Source organism: Manis javanica, chromosome 5 (genome assembly GCF_040802235.1).
Source record: "Manis javanica isolate MJ-LG chromosome 5, MJ_LKY, whole genome shotgun sequence".
Lineage (NCBI taxonomy): Eukaryota > Metazoa > Chordata > Mammalia > Pholidota > Manidae > Manis > Manis javanica.
Genome location: NC_133160.1, coordinates 101,494,499 through 101,518,876, shown reverse-complemented (window position 1 = coordinate 101,518,876; position 24,378 = coordinate 101,494,499). Strand labels below are relative to the sequence as shown.

The window sequence follows — 24,378 nt, the reverse complement described above, 5'->3', positions numbered from 1 at the left end:
GACTATAATTCAAAAATATAGTTGGTGCAACTAATCCTGAGAGAGCAACAGGAAAGAGGAAGGCGCCAGACTGCATACACCTGGGGAAAAGAGCAGATCTCACGGAACAGGATAATGTACCAAAGCCGTGGCTGGGTGGGACCCAAGCCCTTCCCCCACCCCAGCTCACCAGAGGGAGGAAGAGAAATGAATCAGACAGGGAGTGTAAGGCCTGAGACTGCTGAATACCTAGCTCAGGAGATCTGCTCTGGGAGCACAAACCTACATTTCCTGGTGCTTTCATGATACTTGTGTGATTACAGGGTTGCAAAGCTAATACAAGCAGAATTCCTGGAGAGACTAAGATTCCAGCTGTTGGTGGAAAGCAGGGATCCATATCTGGCTGCTCTGGGACAAAAGCTTATACCTGTGTGCTTGGCCCACTGGTTCAGGCACTGGAGACAGGCATAGCAGCTGGGAAGCAGGAAACAGCTCTTTCCTCCCCCCAGGAACAAATACCACTGCCCTGTGGCCCCTGACCTTTGCTTCAGGGGCTAGGCAACTCCAGAGAGTAGAGCTTCTGGACATGAGAGGGTGCCATATACAAATATGAAAAACCAAAGGAACCTCGTCCAGAGTAAAATTAATATAACTCCAGAGAAAGATTTAAATGACATGGATCTTATGACTCTTCCTGAAAGGGAGTTCAAAATAAAAATCATCAACATGCTAATGGAGGTGTGGGAAGATATCCAAGAACTCAGGAATGAATTCTGGTCAGAGATCCAATTGTAGAAGAGCACAAGGGAGGGTATTAAAAGCAGGTTGGATTCGGTAGAGGAGACAATAAATGAAATAGAAACTAGAGAAGAGGAATACAAAGAAGCTGAGGCACAGAGAGAAAAAAGGATCTCTAAGAAAGAAAAAAAAATATTGAGAGAACTGTGTGACTAATCCAAAAGGGACAATATTCACATTATAGGGGTACCAGAAGAAGAAGAGAGAGAGAAAGGGATAGAAAGTGTATTTCAGGAGGTAATTGCTGAAAAATTCCCAAATCTGGGGAAGGAGATAGTCTCTCAGGCCATGGAGGTTCACAGATATCTCAACACAAGGGACCCAAGGAAGACAACACAAAGACATACAGTAATAAAATCGGCAAAGATCAAGGATATGGACAGACTATTAAAAGCAGCCAGAGAGGGAAATAAGATCACATACAAAGGAAAGCCCATCAGGCTAACATCAGACTTCTCAGCAGAAACCTTACAGGCCAGAAGGGAGTGGCATGATGTATTTAATGCAATGAAACAGAAGGGCCTGGAACCAAGATTACTTTATGTGGCAAGATTATCATTTAATTTGAAGGAGGGATTAAACAATTTCCAGATAATCAAAAACTGAGAGAATTTACCTCCCACAAACCATCTCTACAGTGCATTTTGGATGGACTGCTATAGATGAAAGTGTTCCTAAGGTTTATTAGCTGTCACCAGAGGTAATAAAACCACAGTAAAGAAAGTATAACAGCTATTTAATAAGCAAATGGAAAATAAAATTAACTATCCCCAAAGTCAATCAAGGGATAGACAAAGAATACAGAATATGATACCTAATATATAAAGAATGGAGGAGTGAGAAACAGGAGGAGAAAAAGAAAAGAACCTATAGATTGTGTTTGTAACAGCATATTAAGTGAATTAAGTTAGAATCTTAGATAGTAAGGAACTTAACCTTGAACCTTTGGTAACTATGAATCTAAAGCCTGCAATGGCAGTAAGTACATACCTATTGATAGTCACCCTAAATATGAATGGACTGAATGCACCAATCAAAAGACATAGAGTCACTGAATGGATAAAAAAACAAGACCCATCTATATGCTGCCTACAAGAGACTCACTTTAAACCCAAAGACATACACAGCTAAAAGTGAAAGGATGGAAAAAGATATTTCATGCAACTAACACAGAGAAAAAAGCAGGAGTTGTAGTACTTGTATTAGACAAAATAGACTTCAAAACAAAGAAAGTCACAAGAGACAAAGAAGGACATTACATAATGATAAAGAGGTCAATCCAACAAGAAGACATAACCATTATAAATATCTATGCTCCCAACACAGGAGCACCCACATATGTGAAACAAATACTAATAGAATTAAAAGGGGAAAAAGAATGCAATGATGTATGCATTCTAAGAGACTTCAACACTCCACTCACTCTGAAGGACAGATCAACCAGACAGAAGATAAGTAAGGAGACAGAGGCACTGAACAACACAATAGAACAGATGGACCTAACAGACATCTACAGAACACTACACCCAAAAGCAACAGAATATACATTCTTCTCAAGTGCACAGGGAACATTTTCAAGAATAGATCATAAACTAGGCCACAAAAAGAGCCTCAGTAAATTAAAAAAGATTGAAATTGTACCAACAGTTTCTCAGATCACAAATGTATGAACCTAGAAATAAACTACACAAAGAAAATGAAAAATCCTACAAACACATGGAGGCTTAATAACATACTCCTAAATAATCAATGGATTAATGACCAAATAAAAACAGAGATCAAGCAATATATGGAGACAAATGACAACAATAATTCAACACAGCAAAATCAGTGGGACACAGCCAAGGCTGTGCTAAGAGGAAAGTATATTGCAATACAGGCCTACCTCAAGAAAGAAGAACAATCCCATATAAGCAGTCTAAACTCACAATTAATGAAACTAGAAAAAGAAGAACAAATGAAGCCCAAAGTCAGTAGAAGGAGGGACATAATAAAGATTAGAGCAGAAATAAATAAAGTCAAGAAGAATAAAATAGAAAGAATCAATGACAGCAACAGCTGGTTCTTCAAGAAAATTAACAAAATAGATAAACCCCTAGCCAGACTTATCAAGAAAAAAAGAGAGTCTACTCACATAAACAGAATCAGAAATGAGAAAGGAAAAATCACTACAGAAATACAAACAATTATTAGAGAATACTATGAAAAATTATATGCTAACAAACTGGATTAACTACTAGAAATGGACAAGTTTATAGAAAAATACAACCTTCCAAGGCTGACCAAGGAAGAAACAGAAAAATCTAAACAGACCAATTACCAGCAACAAAATTGAACTGGTAATCAAAAACTTACCTAAGAACAAAACTCCTGGACCAGATGGCTTCACCACTGAATTTTATCAAACATTTAGTGAAGACCTAATACCCATTTTCCTTAAAGTTTTCCAAAAAATAGAAGAGGAGGGAATACTTCCAAAATCATTCTGTGAGGTCACCACCACTCTAATACCAAAACCAGGCAAAGACACCACCAAAAAAGAAAATTACAGACCAATATCCCTGATGAACATAGATGCAAAAATACTCAACAAAATATTAGCAAACCGAATTCAAAAATACATCAAAATGATCATCCATCATGATCAAGTAGGATTTATTCCAGGGATGCAAGGATGGTACAACATTTGAAAATCTATCAACATCATCCACCATATCAACAAAAGGACAAAAACCACATAATCATCTCTGTAGATGATGAAAAAGCATTAGACAAAATTCAACATCCATTCATGATAAAAGCTCTCAACAAAATGTGTATAGAGGGCAAGTACCTCAACATAATAAAGGCCATATATGACAAACCCACAGCCAACATTATACTTAATAGCAAGAAGCTGAAAGCTTTTCCTTTAAGATCAGGAAGAAGACAGGGATGCCCACTCTACCCGTTTCTATTCAACATAGTACTGGAGGTCCTAGCCACAGCAATCAGACAATACAAAGAAATAAAAGGCATCCAGATTGGGAAAGAAGAAGTTAAACTGTCCCTGTTTGCAGATGACATGTTATTGTACATAAAAAACCCTAAAGAATCCACCCCAAAACTACTAGATCTAATATCTGAATTCAGCAAAGTTGCAGAACACAAAATTAATACACAGAAATCTGTTGCATTCCTATACACTAACAATGAACTAGCAGAGAGAGAAATCCAGAAAACAATTCCATTCACAATTGTATCAAACAGAATAAAATACCTAGGAGTAAACCTAACCAAAGAAGTGAAAGACCTATCCTCTGAAAACTACAAGACACTCATGAAATAAATTAAAGAAGATGCCAATAAATGGAAACACATCCCGTGCTCACAGATAGAAAGAACTAATATTGTCAAAATGGGCATCCTGCCTAAAGCAATCTATAGATTCAATGCAATTCCTATCAAAATACCAACAGCATTCTTCAATGAACTAGAGAAAATCATCCTAAAATTCATATGGAACCACAAAAGACTTGAATAGCTAAGCAATCCTGAGAAGGAAGAATAAAACAGGGTGAATTATGCTCCCCAACTTCAACCTCTACTACAAAGCCACAGTAATCAAGACAATCTGGTACTGGCATAAGAACAGACCCATAGACCAATGAAACAGACTAGAGAGCCCTGATAGAAACCCAATCATATACGGTCAATTAATCTATGATGAAGGAGCCATGGACATTCAATGGGGAAATGACAGCCTCTTCAACAGCTGGTGTTGGCAAAACTGGACAGCTACATGCAAGAGAATGAAACTGGATTATTGTTTAACCCCATACACAAAGTAAACTCAAAATGCATTAAAGACTTGAAAGTAAGTCATGAAATGATTAAACTCTTAGAAGACAACATAGGCAAACATCTCCTGAATGTAAGCATGAGCAACTTCTTCCTGAACCCATCTCCTTGAGAAAGGGAAACAAAAGCAAAAATGAACTTATGGGGCTACATCAAACTAAAAAGATTTTGTACAGCAAAGGACATCATCAACAGAACAAAAAGGCATCCTACAGTATGGGAGAATGTATTTGTAAATGACAGATCCGACAAGAGGTTAACATACAAAATATGTAAAGAACTTACATGCCTCAACACCTAAAAAGCAAATAACCCAATTAACAAATGGGCAAACGATATGAAGAGACAGTTCTCCAAAGAAGAAATTCAGATGGCCAACAGACACATAAAAAGATGCTCCACATCACTAATCATGAGGGAAATACAAATTAAAACCACAACGAGATATCACCTCACACCAGTAAGGATGGCCAGCATTGAAAAGACTAAGAACAACAAATGCTGGCAAGGATGCAGAGAAAGGGGAACCATTTCTTGTGGGAATGTAAGCTAGTTCAACCATTCTGGAAAGCAATATGGAGGGTCCTCAAAAAACTAAAAATAGAAATACCATTTGACCCTGGAATTCCACTCCTTCGAATTTACCCAAAGAATACAACTTCTCAGATTCAAAAAGACATATGCACCCCTATGTTTATTGCAGCATTTTTTGCAATAGCCATGATACGGAAGCAACCTAAGTGTCCATCAGTAGATGAATGGATTAAGAAGAGGTGGTACATATACACAATGGAATACTATTCAGCCATAAGAAAGAAAAAAATCCTACCATTTGCAACAACATGGATGGAGCTGGAGGACATTATGCTCAGTGAAATTAGCCAGGTGAAGAAAGACAAGTGCCAAATGATTTCCCTCATTTGTGGAGTATAAGAACGAAGCAAAACTGAAGGAACAAAATGGCAGCAGACTCAGAGATTCCAAGAATAAACTAGTGGATACCAAAGGGGAGGGGTGTGGGAGAATATGTGGGGAGGGAGGGAAAAGTGGATTGGGGTATTGTTTAGTACGCATAGTGTGGGGGATCACAGGGAGAACAGTGTAGCACAGAGAAGGCACATAGTGGATCTGTTGCATCGTATTACACTGATGGACAATGACTGCATTGGGATATGGGTGGAGATTTGATAATATGGGTAAATGTGTAGTAACCACATTGTTTTTTCATAGGAAACCTTCAAAAGAGTGATATCAATCATACCTTAATAAAAAATTTTTAAAAATTAAAGTATCATTGATATACAATCTTAGGAAGGCATCACATGAACAACACTGTGTTTTCAACACTCACCCATATTATTAGGTCTCCCCACCCCTGACCCTATTGCAGTCACTGTCTATCAGCATAGCAAGATGCTATACAGTCACTACTTGTCTTCTCGGTACTGTACTGCCTTAACCTTAACATACGTATATAGTGACTTAGAATTATACTGCCCTTAATCCCTATCTCCCTCAGTACCCATCCTCCCCAACCCCTCCCTTTTGGTAACCACTAGTTCCTTATCAGAGTCTGTGGGTCTGCGAATCTGCTGCTATTTTGTTCCTTCAGGTATGATTTTTTTTTTATATTTTTATAAATTTTGAAATCACCTTACAGAAAAGTTCTAGTTACAATAGAAAAATTTTTCCTGAGGCAGAGCCAAGATGGCAGCGTGACTAGAGCAGAAGAAATCTCCTCCCAAAACCACATATATCTATGAAAATATAACAAAGACAACTCTTCCTAAAATAGAGACCAGAGGACACAGGACAACATCCAGACCACATCCACACCTGTGAGAACCCAGCGCCTCGTAAAGGGGGTAAGATACAAGTCCCTGCCCAGCGGGACCAGAGCACCCCTCCCCCCAGCTGCCGGCGGGAGGAGAGGAGTCAGCAGGGAGGGAGAAGGAGCCCAGGACTGCTGAACACCCATCCCCAGCCATCCAGACGAGAGCGCAGACACAGCGCATGCGTGGGGTCCTGGATATTAGGGAAACAGGGCGGCAGGACCAGTGAGTGGGTGCCTGAGGCTGACGCTGGAGAACAAAGAAACGTGAGCGGCCATTTTTTTTTTTTTTTTGCGAGTGCTTATTGGAAGTCTTAAAGGGACAGGTACTCCAATACTAGGGAAACAGGGAAGTAAGACCGATGAGTGGGTGCCTGAGACCAGTGCCTGAGGACAAACAAAATTGTGCATTTTTCTTTCTTCTTTTCAATTATTTATTTAATTTTTCTTGTTGTTGTTGTTGCTGTTGGTGTTTTGGTTTGGAAAGTGCTTTTGTGCTTTTTGGAAGTCTTAAAGGGGCAGGGCAGGACACTTAGTCCAGAGGCAGGGAATCTGGGGATCTCTGGGCACTCTAATCCCCTGGACAGCAGGGAGTACAGAGGACCCTTATGGAGATAAATAGCCTCCCGGCCGCTCCCCCTCCAACGGGGTTCCACCATTTTGGAGCAGAAGCCGGAGCCAGGCCACACCCACCGCAACAGCAGAGATAAATTCCATTGCAGCCGGGAAGGAAGCAGAAGCCCTGTCTCCACACAGCTGCCCAGCACAAGCCACTAGAGGTCGCTATTCTCCCAGGAGAGGAAGGCCACAAACCAACAAGAAGGAAAGCTCTTCCAGCTGTCACTCGTACCAGCTCTGCAAACTTTCTCTATCACCATGAAAAGGCAAAACTACAGGCAGACAAAGATCACAGAGTCAACACCTGAGAAGGAGACATACCTAACCAGTCTTCCTGAAAAAGAATTCAAAATAAAAAACATGAACATGCTGATGGAGAGGCAGACAAAAATGCAAAAGCAATGGGATGAAGTCCAGAGGGAGATCACAGATGTTAGGAAGGAGATCACAGAAGTGAAACAAACCCTGGAAGGATTTATAAGCAGAATGGATAAGATGCAAGAGGCCACTGAAGGAATAGAAACCAGAGAACAGGAACATACAGAAGCTGACATAGAGAGACATAAAAGGATCTCCAGGAACGAAACAATACTAAGAGAACTATGTGACCAATCCAAAAGGAACAATATCCATATTATAGGAGTACCAGAAGATGAAGAAAGAGGAAAAGGGATAGAAAGTGTCTTTGAAGAAATAATTGCTGAAAACTTCCCCAAACTGGGGGAGGAAATAATCGAACAGACCACAGAAATACACAGAACCCCCAACAGAAAGGATCCAAGGAGGACAACACCAAGACACATAATAATTAAAATGGCAAGGATCAAGGACAAGGAAAGAGTTTTAAAGGCAGCTAGAGAGAAAAAGGTCACCTATAAAGGAAAACCCATCAGGCTAATATAAGACTTCTCAACAGAAACCCTACAGGCCAGAAGAGAATGGCATGATACATTTAATGCAATGAAACAGAAGGGCCTTGAACCAAAGATACTGTATCCAGCACGACTATCATTTAAATATGATGGCGGGATTAAACAATTCCCAGACAAGCAAAAGCTGAGGGAATTTGTTTCCCACAAACCACCTCTACAGGGCATCTTACAGGGACTGCTCTAGATGGGAGCACTCCTAAAAAGAGCACAGAACAAAACACACAACATATGAAGAATGGAGGAGGAGGAATAAGAAGGGAGAGAAGAAAAGAATCTCCAGACAGTGTATATAACAGCTCAATAAGCGAGCTAAGTTAGGCAGTAAGATACTAAAGAGGCTAACCTTGAACCTTTGGTAACCACGAATTTAAAGCGTGCAATGGCAATAAGTACGTATCTCTCAATATTCACCCTAAATGTAAAAGGACTTAATGCACCAATCAAAAGACACAGAGTAATAGAATGGATAAAAAAGCAAGACCCATCTATATGCTGCTTACAAAAAACTCACCTTAAACACAAAGACATGTACAGACTAAAACTCAAGGGATGGAAAAAGATCTTCCAGGCAAACAACAGAGAGAAGAAAGCAGGGGTTGCAGTACTAATATCAGACAAAATAGACTTCAAAACAAAGAAAGTAACAAGAGATACAGAAGGACACTACATAATGATAAAGGGCTCAGTCCAACAAGAGTATATAACCATTCTAAATATATATGCACCCAACACAGGAGCACCAGCATATGTGAAACAAATACTAACAGAACTAAAGAGGGAAATAGACTGCAATGCATTCATTTTAGGAGACTTCAACACACCACTCACCCCAAAGGATAGATCCACCAGGCAGAAAATAAGTAAGGACACACAGGCACTGAACAACACACTAGAACAGATGGACCTAAAAGACATCTATAGAACTCTACATCCAAAAGCAACAGGATATACATTCTCCTCAAGTGCACATGGAACATTCTCCAGAATAGACCACATACTAGGTCACAAAATGTGCTTCAGTAAATTTCAAAATATTGAAATTCTACCAACCAAGTTTTCAGACCACAAAGGTATAAAACTAGAAATAAATTCTACAAAGAAAACAAAAAGGCTCACAAAAACATGGAGGCTTAACAACATGCTTCTAAATAATCAATGGATCACTGAACAAATCAAAATAGAGATGAAGGAATATATAGAAACAAATGACAACAACAACACAAAGCCCCAACTTCTGTGGAACACAGTGAAAGCAGTCTTAAGAGGAAAGTACATAGCGATCCAGGCACACTTGAAGAAGGAAGAACAATCCCAAATGAATAGTCTACAATCACAATTATCAAAACTGGAAAAAGAAGAACAAATGAGGCCTAAAGTCAGCAGAAGGAGGGACATAATAAAGATCAGAGAAGAAATAAACAAAATTGAGAAGAATAAAACAATAGCAAAAATCAATGAAACCAAGAGCTGGTTCTTTGAGAAAATGAACAAAATAGATAAGCCTCCAGCCAAACTTATTAAGAGAAAAAGAGAATCAACACAAATCAACATAATCAGAAATGAGAATGGAAAAATCATGACAGACTCCTCAGAAATACAAAGAATTATTAAAAACTACTATGAAAACCTATATGCCAACAAGCTGGAAAACCTAGAAGAAATGGACAACTTCCTAGAAAAATACAACCTCCCAAGACTGACCAAGGAAGAAACACAAAAGTGAAACAAACCAATTACGAGCAAAGAAATTGAAACAGTAATCAAAAAACTACCCAGGAACAAAACCCCGGGGCCGGACGGATTTACCTCGAACTTTTATCAGACACACAGAGAAGACATAATACCCATTCTCCTTAAAGTTTTCCAAAAAAAAGAAGAGGAGGGAATACTCCCAAACTCATTCTATGAAGTCAACATCACCCTAATACCAAAACCAGGCAAAGACCACACCAAAAAAGAAAATTGCAGAACAATATCCCTGATGAATGTAGATGCAAAAATACTCAATAAAATATTAGCAAAAAGAATTCAACAGCATATCAAAAGGATCATACACCATGACCAAGTGGGATTCATCACAGGGATGCAAGGATGGTACAACATTCGAAAATCCATCAACATCATCCACCACATCAACAAAAAGTAACACAAAAACCACATGATCATCTCCATAGATGCCGAAAAAGCATTTTACAAAATTCAACATCCATTCATGATAAAAACTCTCAGCAAAATGGGAATAGCGGGCAAGTACCTCAACATAATAAAGTCCATATATGATAAACCCGCAGCCAACATTATACTGAACAGTGAGCTGAAAGCATTTCCTCTGAGATCGGGAACTAGACAGGGATGCCCACTCTCCCCACTGTTATTTAACATAGTACTAGAGGTCCTAGCCATGGCAATCAGACAAAACAAAGAAATACAAGGAATCCAGATTGGTAAAGAAGAAGTTAAACTGTCACTATTTGCAGATGATATGATATTGTACATAAAAAACCCTAAAAACTCCACTCCAAAACTACTAGAACTGATATCGGAATACAGCAAAGTTGCAGGGTACAAAATTAACACACAGAAATCTGTAGCTTTCCTATACACTAACAATGAACCAATAGAAAGAGAAATCAGGAAAACAATTCCATGCACAATTGCATCAAAAAGAATAAAATACCTAGGAATAAACCTAACCAAAGAAGTGAAAGACCTATACCCTGAAAACTACAAGCCACTCTTAAGAGAAATTAAAGGGGACACTAACAAATAGAAACTTATCCCATGCTCATGGCTAGGAAGAATTAATATCATCAAAATGGCCATCCTGCCCAAAGCAATATACAGATTTGATGCAATCCCTATCAAATTACCAGCAACATTCTTTAATGAACTGGAACAAATAATTCAAAAATTATGTGGAAACACCAAAGACCCTGAATAGTCAAAGCAATCCTGAGAAAGAAGAATAAAGTAGGGGGGATCTCACTCCCCAACTTCAAGCTCTACTATAAAGCCATAGTAATCAAGACAATTTGGTACTCACACAAGAACAGAGCCACAGACCAGTGGAATAGAATAGAGACTCCAGACATTAACCCAAACATATCTGGTCAATTAATATTTGATAAAGGAGCCATGGACATACAATGATGAAATGACAGTCTCTTCAACAGATGGTGCTGGCAAAACTGGACAGCTACATGTAGGAGAATGAAACTGGACCATTGTCTAACCCCATACACAAAAGTAAATTCAAAATGGATCAAAGACCTGAATGTAAGTCATGAAACCGTAAAACTCTTAGAAAAAAACATAGGCAAAAACCTTTTAGACATAAACATGAGTGACCTCTTCTTGAACATATCTCCCTGGGCAAGGAAAACAACAACAAAAAATGAACAAGTGGGACTACATTAAGCTGAAAAGCTTCTGTACAGCAAAAGACACCATCAATAGAACAAAAAGGAACCCTACAGTATGGGAGAATATATTTGTAAATGACAGATCCGATAAAGGCTTGACATCCAAAATATATAAAGAGCTCACATGCCTCAACAAACAAAAAACAAATAATCCAATTAAAAAATGGGCAGATGAACTGAACAGACAGTTCTCCAGAAAAGAAATACAGATGGCCAACAGACACATGAAAAGATGCTCCACATCGCTAATTATCAGAGAAATGCAAATTAAATCTAGAATCAGGTATCACCTCACACCAGTAAGGATGGCTGCCACCCAAAAGACAAACAACAACAAATGTTGGTGAGGCTGTGGAGAAAGGGGAACCCTCCAACACTGCTGGTGGGAATGTAAATTAGTTCAACCATTGTGGAAAGCAGTATGGAGGTTCATCAAAATGCTCAAAACAGACCTACCATTTGACCCAGGAATTCCACTCCTAGGAATTTACCCTAAGAATGCAGCAATCAAGTTTGAGAAAGACAGATACACCCCTATGTTAATCGCAGCACTATTTACAATAGCCAAGAATTGGAAGCAACCTAATGTCCATCACTAGATGAATGGATAAAGAAGATGTGGTACATATACACAATGGAATACTACTCAGCCATAAGAAGAGGGCAAATCCTACCATTTGCAGCAACATGGATGGAGCTGGAGGGTATTAAGCTCAGTGAAATAAGCCAAGTGGAGAAAGAGAAATACCAAATGATTTCACTCATCTGTGGAGTATAAGAACAAAGGAAAAACTGAGGAAACAAAACAGCAGTGGAATTTCAGAACCCAAAAATAGACTAACAGGTACCAAAGGGAAAGGCACTGGGGAGGATGGGTGGGTAGGGAGGGATAAGAGGGGGAAGAAAAAAGGGGGTATTAAGATTAGCATGCATAGGGGGGGAGGGAGAAAGCGGAGGGCTGTACAAGACAGAGAAGACAAGTAGTGATTCTACAACATTTTGCTATGCTGATGGACAGTGACTGTAAAGTGGTTTATAGGAGGGACCTGGTATAGGGGAGAGCCTAGTAAACATAATATTCTTCATGTAAGTGTAGATTAAAGATTAAAAAAAAAAGAAAGAAAGAAAAGGGGGATTACTCCTTGATAGGATAAAACTAACTGTAAATCAACGATTAATGCATGCTTTAAATATCCTTAATTTTGATCTCTTAAAGGGTGTCAGATGATCAGCTATGGAGGTACACTTTTCTGATAATATTCCTTTCTCTTAAAAAAAAAAAAAAAGCAGTTCCTGTGTGGTGACCTCCAATGAGTTCTACACAATGGTATAAAGGGCATATCAAAGTGTGGGGAAAGGGTCCGTTTGTGTTTATACAGAGGATCAAAGCCTAATTTGGCTACCCAGAAAATGAACTAAGATACAATATGAAGAAGAACTTCCAACATCAGCACTCTCTGGAAGAGTCATACCAGAAGATGATCATCAAAAACCTCAACAAAGATCCAGGCAATGCTGCAGTTGTAGCTGCATCCATCCCACTGGTTCCTGGACTTGCCATTGGAATGAAGAAGGAGATATCTAAGCTGGCCTGTGCATACAGTAAAACAACAAATTTGACTGGATCTATACTGTTGGAACTCAACCAAGAATTAGGAGAAGTGCAAGTTGTAGTGCTCCAAAATCTTACAACTACAGACTATCTACTGTTAAAAGAACATATGGGATGTGAACAGTTCCCAGGTATGGGTTGTTTTAATTTGTCTGATTTCTCTCAGACTGTTCAAGTACAGTTGGACAATATCCATCATATCATAGACAAATTTTCACAAATGCCTAGGGTGCCTAAATGGTTTTCTTGGCTTCACTGGAGATGGCTGGTAATTATAGACCTGCTTTGGTTATGTAACTGTATTCCTATTATGTTAATGTGTGTGCACAATTTAGTTAGTAGTTTAAAACCTATACATGCTTAAGTTACTCTACAAGAAGATATGTCAAAGAAATAATCAATCCTCCCATGTTTTCTTCCATCTGCTATGTCTATAGCTTTTCTTCTTCCTTTCTAATTACAACCCTTAAATAGAATCCGTGCCTCATATCGAATTTACCGAGTATCATAATTCCTCCAAGTGGTAAAGATACCTGAAGACAAATGCTGGGCATAGAAGCCACAGGGCATAAATCTGCAAAGAAGTAAAAAGCTAACCTTTTCAAACAATATGGCCTCTCTCTCACTTACCAACTTTACATCTCCCTGTATGGCCCCGGAAGATGACTGGTTAGCCAGAGATGGGTAAGATTCCTCAAGGGAGGAACAACCTAAGACAGGCACAGTCACAAGGGGGCCACCAGGTGAGAAATTGGGGATCAACAGTGGTGAGGCTTAGAACCTCACCCCCCCTGTTTTGAGAGAAATCTTCTGCATCCGTGGATGTTTTAATGCCCTTGTCTAGCTTGGATTAACATATAGTCTACAGGCACACACCTGATCATCTACAATTGCTCTCTTACAACACTAAACTATGTTGTCTACATTTATCTTGCATCTACTTACCACTTCAGCATTTTATTAAAAATAAAAAAAATAATAATGATAATAAAGGGAGAAATGTGGGATCCACATATAAATCAAGTATAAAAATCAAATGAATATTCATATTTGACCTGATTGTTTATAGTTCATAATGCATGATCAAAACCAAAAGTTTCTGTGATGACTGCCCTTGTACTGTTCAGCATGTAAGAACTTATTCACTATGTAAGAATTTGTTCACCATGTAAGAACTTGTTCATTATGCTTCAGAAGATTGGAGACTGACAAGAATTAGGCTGGGGGTTTTAATTAATGATTGTGCATTGAGCATTGACTCCCCTATACAGAATTTTATTGTTGTTAACAACCATTTGATCAGTAAATGAGAGATGTCCTCTCAAAAAAAAAAAATTTTTCCCAAGCCATTTGAGAGTAAGTACAGACCCAATGCATCATAACAATGTACTTGCTTATTTCCTTCAAATATTGCTTTGTTTTTTTACTCCACAAATGACTGAAGTCATTTGGTACTTATCTTTCTCCACTTGGCTTATTTCACTGAGCATAATACCCTCTAAATCCATCCATGTTGTTCCATATGGCAGGATTTCTTTTCTTTTTATGGCTGAATAATATTCCATTATGTATATGTACCACCTCTTCTTTATCCATTCATAACACTTAGGTTGCTTCTGTATCTTGGCTGCTGTAAATAGTGCTTTAATAAACATAGGGGTGCATATGTCTTTTCAAATCAGGGATCTTATTTTCTTTGGGTAAATTCCTACAAGTGGAATTACTGGATCAAACAGTGTTTCTATTTTTATTTTTTGAGGAACCTCCATCTTGCTTTCCAAATGGTTTAACCAATTTACATTCCCACCAACAGTGTAGGAGGGCTCCCTTTTCTCTGCATCCTTGCCAGCATTTGTTGTTTCTTGTGTTTTGGATGTTGGCCATTCTAACTGGTGTGAGGTGACACCTCATTATGCTTTTAATTTGCATTTCCCTTATGATTAGCAATGTGGAGCATCTTTTCATGTGCCTGTTGGCCATTTGAATTTTTTGAAGAAGTGTCTGTTCAGATCCTCTGCCCATTTTTTAATCGGGTTATTTGTTTTTTGGGTATTAAGATGTATGAGTTCTTTATATATTTTGGATGTTAACCCCTTGCTGTGTATGTTATTTATGAATATATTCTCCCATACTGTAGGCTGCCTTTTTGTTCTACTAATGGTGACTTTTGCTGTACAGAAGCTTTTTAGTTTGATGAGTCCCACTTGATCATTTTTTGTTTCCCTTGCCTTGTGTTCAGGAAAAAGTTGCTCATGTCTATATTCAAGAGATTTTTGCCTGTTTTCTTCAATGAGTTTTATGGTTTCGTGGCTTACATTCAAATCTTTGATCCATTTTGAATTTACTTTTGTGTATGGAGTTAGACAATAATCCAGTTTCATTCTTTTACATGGAGCTGTCCAGCTTTGCCAACATAGTTGTTGAAGAGGCTCTCTTTTCCCCATTGTATATTCATGGCTTCTGTATTGTATATTAACTGACCATATATGCATGGGTTTATTATATCGGGGATCTCTATTATGTTCCACTGATCTATGGGTCTGTTCTTGTGCCAGTACCAAATTGTTTGGATTACTATGGCTTTGTATTAGATCTTGAAATTAGGGAGTGTAATCCCCCCAGCTTTGTTCTTCTTTCTCAGGATTTTTGCTATTCGTGGTCTTCTGTGGTTCCATATGAATTTTAAACTATTTGTTCTAGTTCATTGAAGAATGCTGTTGGTATTTTGAAAGGGATTGCATTGAATCTGTAGATTGCTTTAGACAGAATGGCCATTTTGACAGTATTAATTCTTCTTATCCATGAGCACGGGATGTATTTCCATTTATTGGTGTCTTCTTTAATTTCTCTCATGAGTGTCTTGTAGTTTTCAGAGTATAGGTCTTTCACCTCCTTGGTTAGGTTTATTCCTAGCTATTTTATTCTTTTTCATGCAATTGTAAATGGAGTTATTTTCCTGATTTCTCTTTCCATTAATTCATTGTTAGTATATAGGAATGGAACAGACTTTTGTGTATTAATTTTGTATCCTGCAATTTTGCTTAATTGTTACTAGTTCTAATTGTTTTTTGGTGGATTTTTAGGGTTTTTTACATATAGTATCATGTTGTCTGCAAACAGTGACAGTTTAGCTTCTTCCTTACCAGTTTGGATGACTTTCATTTCTTTGTGTTGTCTTATCGCTGTGGCTAGGACCTCCAGTACTATGTTGAATAAAAGTGGTGAGAGCTGGCCTGCTTGTCTTGTTCCCAATCTTAAAGGAACAGTTTTTCGCTTCTTAGTATGATGTTGGCTGTGGGTTTGTCATATATGGCCTTTATTATGTTGAGGTACTTGCCCTCTATACCCATTTTGTTGAGAATTTTTATCATGAATGGATGTTGAATTTTTTCAAATGCTTTTTCAGCATCTGTGGAGATGATCGTGTGATTTTGTCCTTCTTTTTGTTGATGTGGTGTATGATACTAATTGATTTACAAGTATTATACCATCCTTGCATCCCTAGAATAAATACCACTAGAGCATGATGGATGATCTTTTTGATGTATTTTTTAATTCAGTTTGCTAATATTTTGTTGAGAATTTTTGAATCTATGTTCATCTGGGAGATTTTTCTGTAATTTTCTTTTTTTGTGGTGTCTTTGCCTAGTTTTGGTATTAGAGTGACGCTGGCCTCATAAAATGAGTTTAGAAGTATTCCCTTCTCTTCTACTTTTTAGAATACTTTAAGAAGGATGGGTATTAGCTTTAATTTACATGTTGGATAAAATTCAGCCATGATAAGTTTTCCTTCTTTAAATAACCAGCCACACTCCGGAGCAAAATTACTTCCTTTTCCTTTAACAAAAATGTGTTTCTCCTCCTCATCCTTCTTTCACCAAAAGCACACATCCTTTTTTTTTTATGCAGAGATCTTTTCGTCATTACTTCTACTACTTTTAATTACACTTATTAGAGTTCCTAGCTTTTAGAAACCTTAACTAAGAAATAAATAATTGTGAACTCTTTTTTAAATTAGCATTCTGTGAATTGGCAAGCTGATACTTTTTATGATTTCCAGAAATATGTGCTTTTATAAAGTACAATCTTTCAATAAAGTACAAAATGTATTTACTAACAGAGCCATATTTTATCTTTAGTTTCTCTGTAATAAGGAAGCCAAAATTAGATAAACCTACAATGCTCAGTAATTAATATTTCACTGCCTTATCTAGAAATAATCTAGACATTTAACACATTGCTATTATTTAATTTAAAACAAAACTCTGAAGTTGCAAGCTACCAGAAAGATTTTGGAAGGTATTTTCAAGTAAAAGTTTCATCAAACCACCTTATTGTCAACAAATTTTGAAACAGAGATAACATGAGCTTATTTTTAGTAAACTTAGATAGAATAAAAGTTGTTTAATGCTATCTCTTGTATAGAAAAATTCTCAATAATTTGTGTAGATACTCTGCCTTCGAAGAGATGGAACATAACTCCCCATCCCTTAAGTGTGGGATGCTTATAGTGACTTCCTTCTAAAGAGTACAGAACAGAAAAGGAAAAAAGAAAAGTACCTGCAGTGGATAAACAAATGAACACTATTTCATGCAAGTTATTAAAGTCAACATCATCAATGACAAATCATGTTGACAGCATGTACCCACAATATACAATGACAATGGCCCTTCATCTCTGTGGTCTTTATCCTCCAAACCCATGCATGACCCCTGTAGAACCATGAAAAAACATCAGACAAACCCAAATTGAAGGACCTTCTAGAAAATAGTGACCAGTGTTTCTCAAATTTGTGAAGGTCCTCAAAAATAAGGAAAATCTGAGAAACTATCACAGTTTACAGGAGCTAAAGAGGCATGGTGACCAGATATAATGTGGTATTCTAGGACAGGAAAAAAATGTTAGGTAAAAACTAAGTGAGTCTGAATAACTATGGATTTGAATTCATAATGATGTATCGATACTAATTTTTTAGTTGCAGTAAATGTACCACCATAATGTTAACAATAGGGAAAACTAGGTGTCGGGTACATAAAAACTCTCTGTGATATTCTGGCAATTTTTCTATACAACTAAAACTACTCTAACAAAGTTCATTTTTAAAAAAAGTTTTTTAATGCTGATACTTCTAAAGACATGTCTATTTTGTTAAACTGACAAACTTAAATTAACTTTAATACCAAATATTTTTTCCAGCTAATGTGAATTTGAGAAACACTGGGATAGTTTTTCTTTTTTAATTCTGAGAATTTAGAATGCCCAATCCTTATAGGCACTTGCCTTTAACCAATTAAATAGAACTCAATAAAATTTTAGCAATCACATATCTGTGACCACACACACAGGCAAAGGCAGAGTTTAGAAGACAATTTAAAGTTTTTTCCTAAATTTCAAATGACCTTTCCTGCTTTTCAATCTCCCTTTGGTAAGAATTACTTTCCTGAAGTTTGTACTTTAAAGAAATTATCTAGGCAGGAGTTAACATTTTTTGTTTCAAAGGCACAGAGACATGCCTCTGATGTATACATACGGGAGGCTCAATATTTGGCTTTCAATTTGGCCAAATATTTTGTCATGGCATTATTAAATTTTTCTAAGTATCTTGTTGGGTTCAGCTGGGACAAACAGTAAATATTTCTGGTAGTAATGAACAACCCATTAATTTTTAATTTTAGGTTCTTTTTGGAGTTTTTAAAGGAATAGAAGTTTATCAAGAAATTTTTCAGAATCTTATTAACTCTGGTAGGGATCAATTGTGGGCTCTCCTTTGAAGGTAGATATGGGGATATCTGTAAGGTCAATAATTTAGTGGATTTTGTGGGTTCAGTCTTTCCTTTTTTTTTTAGAAAAACCTAATTTCTCAGTAACTTTTTGTAGCAAAATTTTTAATGAAGCTGGAATTTTGAAGACTTTGCTTTTAAGTGCACTTCTTAAATGATTTTATCTAAACATTCTTCACAATGGCAATAGTTATCCTAAGTCATAGTTCCCCTAAAGGCTGACAGCAATTTGGTAGGACCCTAGCCTCAAATAGAGTTTAACTCACATTTCTGTCCAGCTATATCTGACTGCAAATGCGGTGAAACCCACCTTTCTGTCTTGATTATAGGATCCTCAACCTGATGATTACTAAGCCAAGTGCTTAGAACATAAAATGAATTAATGAAACTTTCATTTTGTAGATAATTACAGCTTTCCAGGACTATAGTTTCTATTTTTTGTTTGTTTCTGTTTTATTTTTATTGAGGTATGAACAATAAAATTCATAAATCTTAGTGCACAGCTCAATAAACGTTGACATGTAAAGGCTCTTGTAACCATCACCCAGATCAAGACATCGAACACTCTAATTTTTTTCCCCTTTCCCTATTTCACTCATCCCTCCAGCTCTCCCCTATGACAACCCCCAGGCTGTTCTCTGTATTTATGAGTCTATTTCTGTTTTGTTTGTTCATTTGTTTTATTTTTAGATCACATATGTAAGTGAAGTCATATTGTATTTGTCATATACTTTGTCTGATTTATTTCTCTTAGCATAATACCCTCTAGATCTATCCATGTTGTCACAAATGGCAAGACTTCATTTTTATGGCTGAGTAAAATTCCATTATATAAATGTACCACCTCATCTTTATCCATTCATCTATTTATGGACACTTTGGTTGCTTCCATATCTTGCCTATTGTAAATACTGCTACAATAAACACAGTATATACCTTTTAAATCATTTTGTTTTCTTCAGGTAAATACCCAGAAGTGGAATTGCTGCAACCATAGTTCTTTTAGCAAGTGTGCCAGAAGGTAGTGTTAACTTTTTAGAAAAATTAAAGCTCTCACTAAAATCCATAGTTTTTCAAGTGTAGTGCACAAAAAGACAAGTTTTGGAAGCTCAAAGGGACCCCAAAGTGGCCACTATATTTTTAAATCATCTTTAGTAATTTCAGTTAATTAATATAAAAATTTACAGGAAGAGGCATGGTAACTTCTGAACATAAACTCAGCTGGAGTTCCCTAGGGTAAAATTTCCCAGGAATTTTTAGAAGCTGAAAGCCCCATGTTAAAGAAAAACATGAAACAGGGGGATCTCTGATGAGGTGAGCCTCTCCAGATAAATCTAGGTACTCAACAAATATAGATTTTACCAGACAGCAGTGGCTGTGAAACCAGCTGAGACAGTTGTTTCCTGGGTGATCACCCCCAGGTGGAGCTTTGCCCCCAGAATACAAACAATGTGGCAAAGACCTCCTCCAAAAGGCGAGAGGTCAGGAGCCTGAGAGGACTCACAATGAGGAATCAGAAGTCACAGGTGTGGTTTGAGCACAAGGGATTCATTTCCAGGGGATTCCAACAAACAAACAAGCATTCATTTGGGATTAAAGAATTGCAACATGGGGAGCACAGATTCAGATAGATACCCAAATAGTGTTCCTACCGTAGGGTGAAAGCAAGGGTAGGAAAAGGAACAGGGCTATTGCATGAGTTGAATGGAAGAAAAAAAAGTGCTTTTCTATGGATGTTAACAAGTTAAGCCACTCTGGGATATACACTGATTGCTGCTGATTTTATCCTCAGAAAGTCGACAATTCTCAGTCCTACGATCAAGCTATCTGTTCCCTGTTGGCTTGCTTAAAAAATTGCCATTTTGCTCAGTCAAAACAAAGGTGAGGAAGGCAATTTCTCTGTAATGACTACTCCAGTTCTATTTTAAATGGCTTCAATTATGTAAAATTTTCACAAATACAGAGGGTTATATTAAACCTGATTCTTCCCTGAGCTTCCCAATAGGAACTTTGGGGCAGGAATTCTCTCTAATTAACTTGGCTTTTGGTTTTGACATTAGACATGCCTCTCCCATTTCTTCGATCCTTAAGTGGAGGTCTAGAGCATCAGGGAACTTTCACAGTATGAAGATGTTCTTGGCAAGACCTAGGAAGACTCTTGGATTTGTATCATCTTACAGCATCATTGTTTCTTACTTGAAGCACCACTGGCATATTTTTTTCTCAGCTGTACCAGCATAACTTGCTAGGACCAACCGAACAAAATTGTGAAACAATGATTCTTGGCCCACCTACCCAATTTGGTTGTAACTGAAGAAATCTGAGAGCTTATTCCTCTTAGGAACACAGTGATGTTTATTCTTTCCATGATTCATCATTTTGGAAGAGTGTACTCTCAAGTTTTCAAATAAGACTGAGGAATGACATAACTCTTCTCTATTTTAAGTATGTCATTCATTCATGCATTCCAAACTTTTTTGAATGCCTACCATGTGCCAGACCCTGTGCTAATAGTTAGAATTTTGTAGGAAAAAGACATAGTCCCTGCCCTCAAGGAATTCACAGAGTAAAGGTGAAGAAAGGGGATGAAACAAAGAGTTATAATATAGGGTAATAAGTGTTAGGATAGAAGGCTGAATTGGATGTCATGGGAATAAATAGAAGGGAAATTTAACTCAGACTAGACGAATCTTGGAACAAATGTCCCAGAGGAAATAACATCTAAGTTTCGAAGCTCACCAGGGAAAAAAGTGGGGAGATGTATTACAGGGAGAGAGAAATGTACACAGATTAGGACAAGGCTTAACAAGGAAGATGGAATGGAAGAGATTGCACTGGAGTAGTGGCAGGCAAGTGACCACGAAGAAATGTTTTTTTATGCTATGCTAAAGAGTTTTAACTTAAGTAGGAGGTGAGAATGAAAACTGCAAAACATGAATGTGCAGTGATCAGCATGTGAAGAATGAAAAAGGGTGACCCTCAAGGGCAGAGAAATTAGCTGAGAAGCCACAGTGTCTGATGGCTTTAAGGAAATGACAGTGAGGATGGAGCAGAGAAAAAACAAATTACAGATGTGGAGGAAAGGGATCTGAGTGAGAAGCACTGCCTTCATTAAGATAGGCAAATTAGAAGGAAAAGATTTAAGTGAGAATTCCATTCTGGATATGTTGAAGTTGATATGCCCACAGGACTTCCAAGCCGACATTCCCAGTCCATGTCTGGACATTTCAGTCTTCAGTTTAAGAGAGAAATCTTGGACTGGGAGTATAGTCAGAAGTCATCTGTAAACAGTGATAGGTGCAGTTGTAAGAATGTATTGGCTTGTACAAGGAGAGTACACACTGGGAAGAGGGTTGATGGCAGAGCTGAAGAATACCAACAAAGGTCAGGAGACTGAGAAGCAGCTGGGTGGGTATTTAGAAGTAAAACCAGAAAAGTGACAGGAAAGCTAAGAGAGGAGACTATTTCAATGAGAGGGGAGTAGCCAAGAAGGCTGAATGCTGAAGAGAGAGCAAATAAGATAAAAACTAAAAAGAATCCAATAGGAAGTAATTGTGGACCTTCGAAATGGATGTTTCATAGGTGTGGTGGAGTCAGATGGCAGAATGCAGTAAATGAGAGTTGGGGAAGTAGGGGCCTAATAAGGAGCCGGGAATGTGCTCTAAGTCTGGTTAACTTTGGTCTCGGTCTTGTCTTGGTGTGCTTTCACTATGTCCTCCCCTTCTTCCCCTGACACGTCTTCCAGTTATTCTGTCCTTCCTATTTTTCAGTGGATAGTTGCAGTGTTCTTAGGTTCCTTAGGGAATTTTTTTCCATCTAATGATTAATGTATAAGTACTTGTTAACCTTAGCTGACTTCTGCAGCGTAAAATTGACTTTGGGATAAAATAGGGCTGGATTTGAACCCTTAGCCAGCATCCTCAGGTAGTTGTTTTTTGCATTTTGTTATCTGCATGAGTTTTACTCTGGATAGAATTCCTCTTAAACTAGCCGTGGGTTAGAATTGAGACCCTGGGGTGGAGGAAGCTCCTCCCTCTTCCATCCACTCCTCTGTGGCTCTCAGGGGAAATCTCCTTTTGACATACTCAAAAGTGTGCACATTATTTAGAAATGGCCATGCCAGTTTTACATGATCTCACCATTCTAGCTCCTCCCATTATACAGTTAAGAGAGCCCGACAGTCCCTAAATTCGGATTTTAAAGAGAGACTCCGGTTGCTTGATGACTAGCTAAGGACTGGGCCTGTTCGGGATCATGTCCAAACCGCAGTATCACTAGACACAGCAAACCTGGCTACCCGGCCAGTCATGTAAGCAGGAGCTACGGACAGAGTATAGTTCCTGGGGATGGGGGTTTGAGATGACACGACAGAAACCCCTTTGGGACGTGAGACAAATCGCTCCATCTTTTCCGTCTTATCAGCGAAGTGGAGTTAACACTTGGTGGAAGCTGTGCTGTGCCACCCAGAACCCACCTTCAGGACTGAAGGACCAATTCCCCTTCAGGGCCGGGAGCACTGCCAAACGACAGCTGTCCTCTCCAGCATCTGCCATCCGCTCCGGGCACCTCCCTCCCTTGCCGACAGTCCCGTCCTCTCCGCAAGGACAGTCTGTATCCGCCGACCGGTGGGCCCGGAGGTAGAGGCCTGCTCCCCGAGCCGCCAGGGGCGCGCGGAGGGAGGAAGAGCCCGCGGCCGGCGGGGCCATGGAGCTGCTCCAGCGGGAGCTTCTCTCAACTTTAGTTTTGGGGTCTGAGGCGCGTTAGTCTGTAACCGCCGGGGAGAAGGAGGGGAGGAAGGAGGAAACAAGAAAAGAGAAAGGCAACCAGCGGTGCGGCAGCCGCCTAGGGAGCGAATGGAAATGTTCTCCGGCGCCGCGGAGTTGCCTTCCGGAGGGGCGGCCGCCACACGGGGGAGCCCGAGCGCGGGCGGAAGTGGGGATGCCGGGCCGCGGCCACCTTGAGCTGCGGTGCCTCGGGGGCCGTGCCCGCCGCCCTCGCCGCTGTTCGCGGCTGGGCCCGCCCAACTCCGACGCCTCGGGGAACCCTCGCCCGCCTTGTCAGGGAGTACAGGGCGGGGAGGCAGAGACCACGAATCCCCGGCAGCAGCCGTCGCCTCTTCCGCCCCACGGGCCAACGCCAGTGCATCTCGTTCACCACCAGGGTCCGCCCTGGAGAAAGGCCTTAGGAATGCAGTGACTGTGGGAAAGCCTTTACTCCGAGGCTTAATTAACTCCTTTCAACATCCAGAGTCCACACTGGCTAAGGCATTATATATGAAGGGAACGTGCATTCACATTTCGTTTCATTCAACACCAGAGAGTTCACACGGGGGCAAAAGCTTCTTAAATGCAGCAAATGTGCCCAGGGATCTGGCCTTATTGAACAGTTCCTACTAAAGATCCTATGAGCGCCTTGGGTATGTGGGAACTCCTTTCCCAGAAACTATGAGCAGCGTGAGCCTCTAGGGGAACCTTGTTGCTTAGCAATTAGGGAATGTATCTGCCCGTTTTGTCCTAAAGGCCTTATCTGAGTGCTGGTGACTTGCAGAGAAGACTAGCCTTCCCT

At 39.0% G+C, this 24,378-nt stretch overlaps 1 protein-coding gene across 1 annotated transcript in view; it reads right to left on the bottom strand.

The window, feature by feature from the left end:
- ABCG2 (ATP binding cassette subfamily G member 2 (JR blood group)) overlaps positions 1–23,712 on the bottom strand; it is a 205,436-nt gene extending 181,724 nt beyond the window's left edge. Inside the window, exon 1 of the mRNA XM_037021132.2 lies at positions 23,288–23,712. The gene's annotated coding sequence lies outside the window, so the exon portion shown is untranslated. The remainder of the gene's footprint in view (positions 1–23,287) is intronic.
- Between the last annotated feature and the right edge of the window lie 666 nt (positions 23,713–24,378).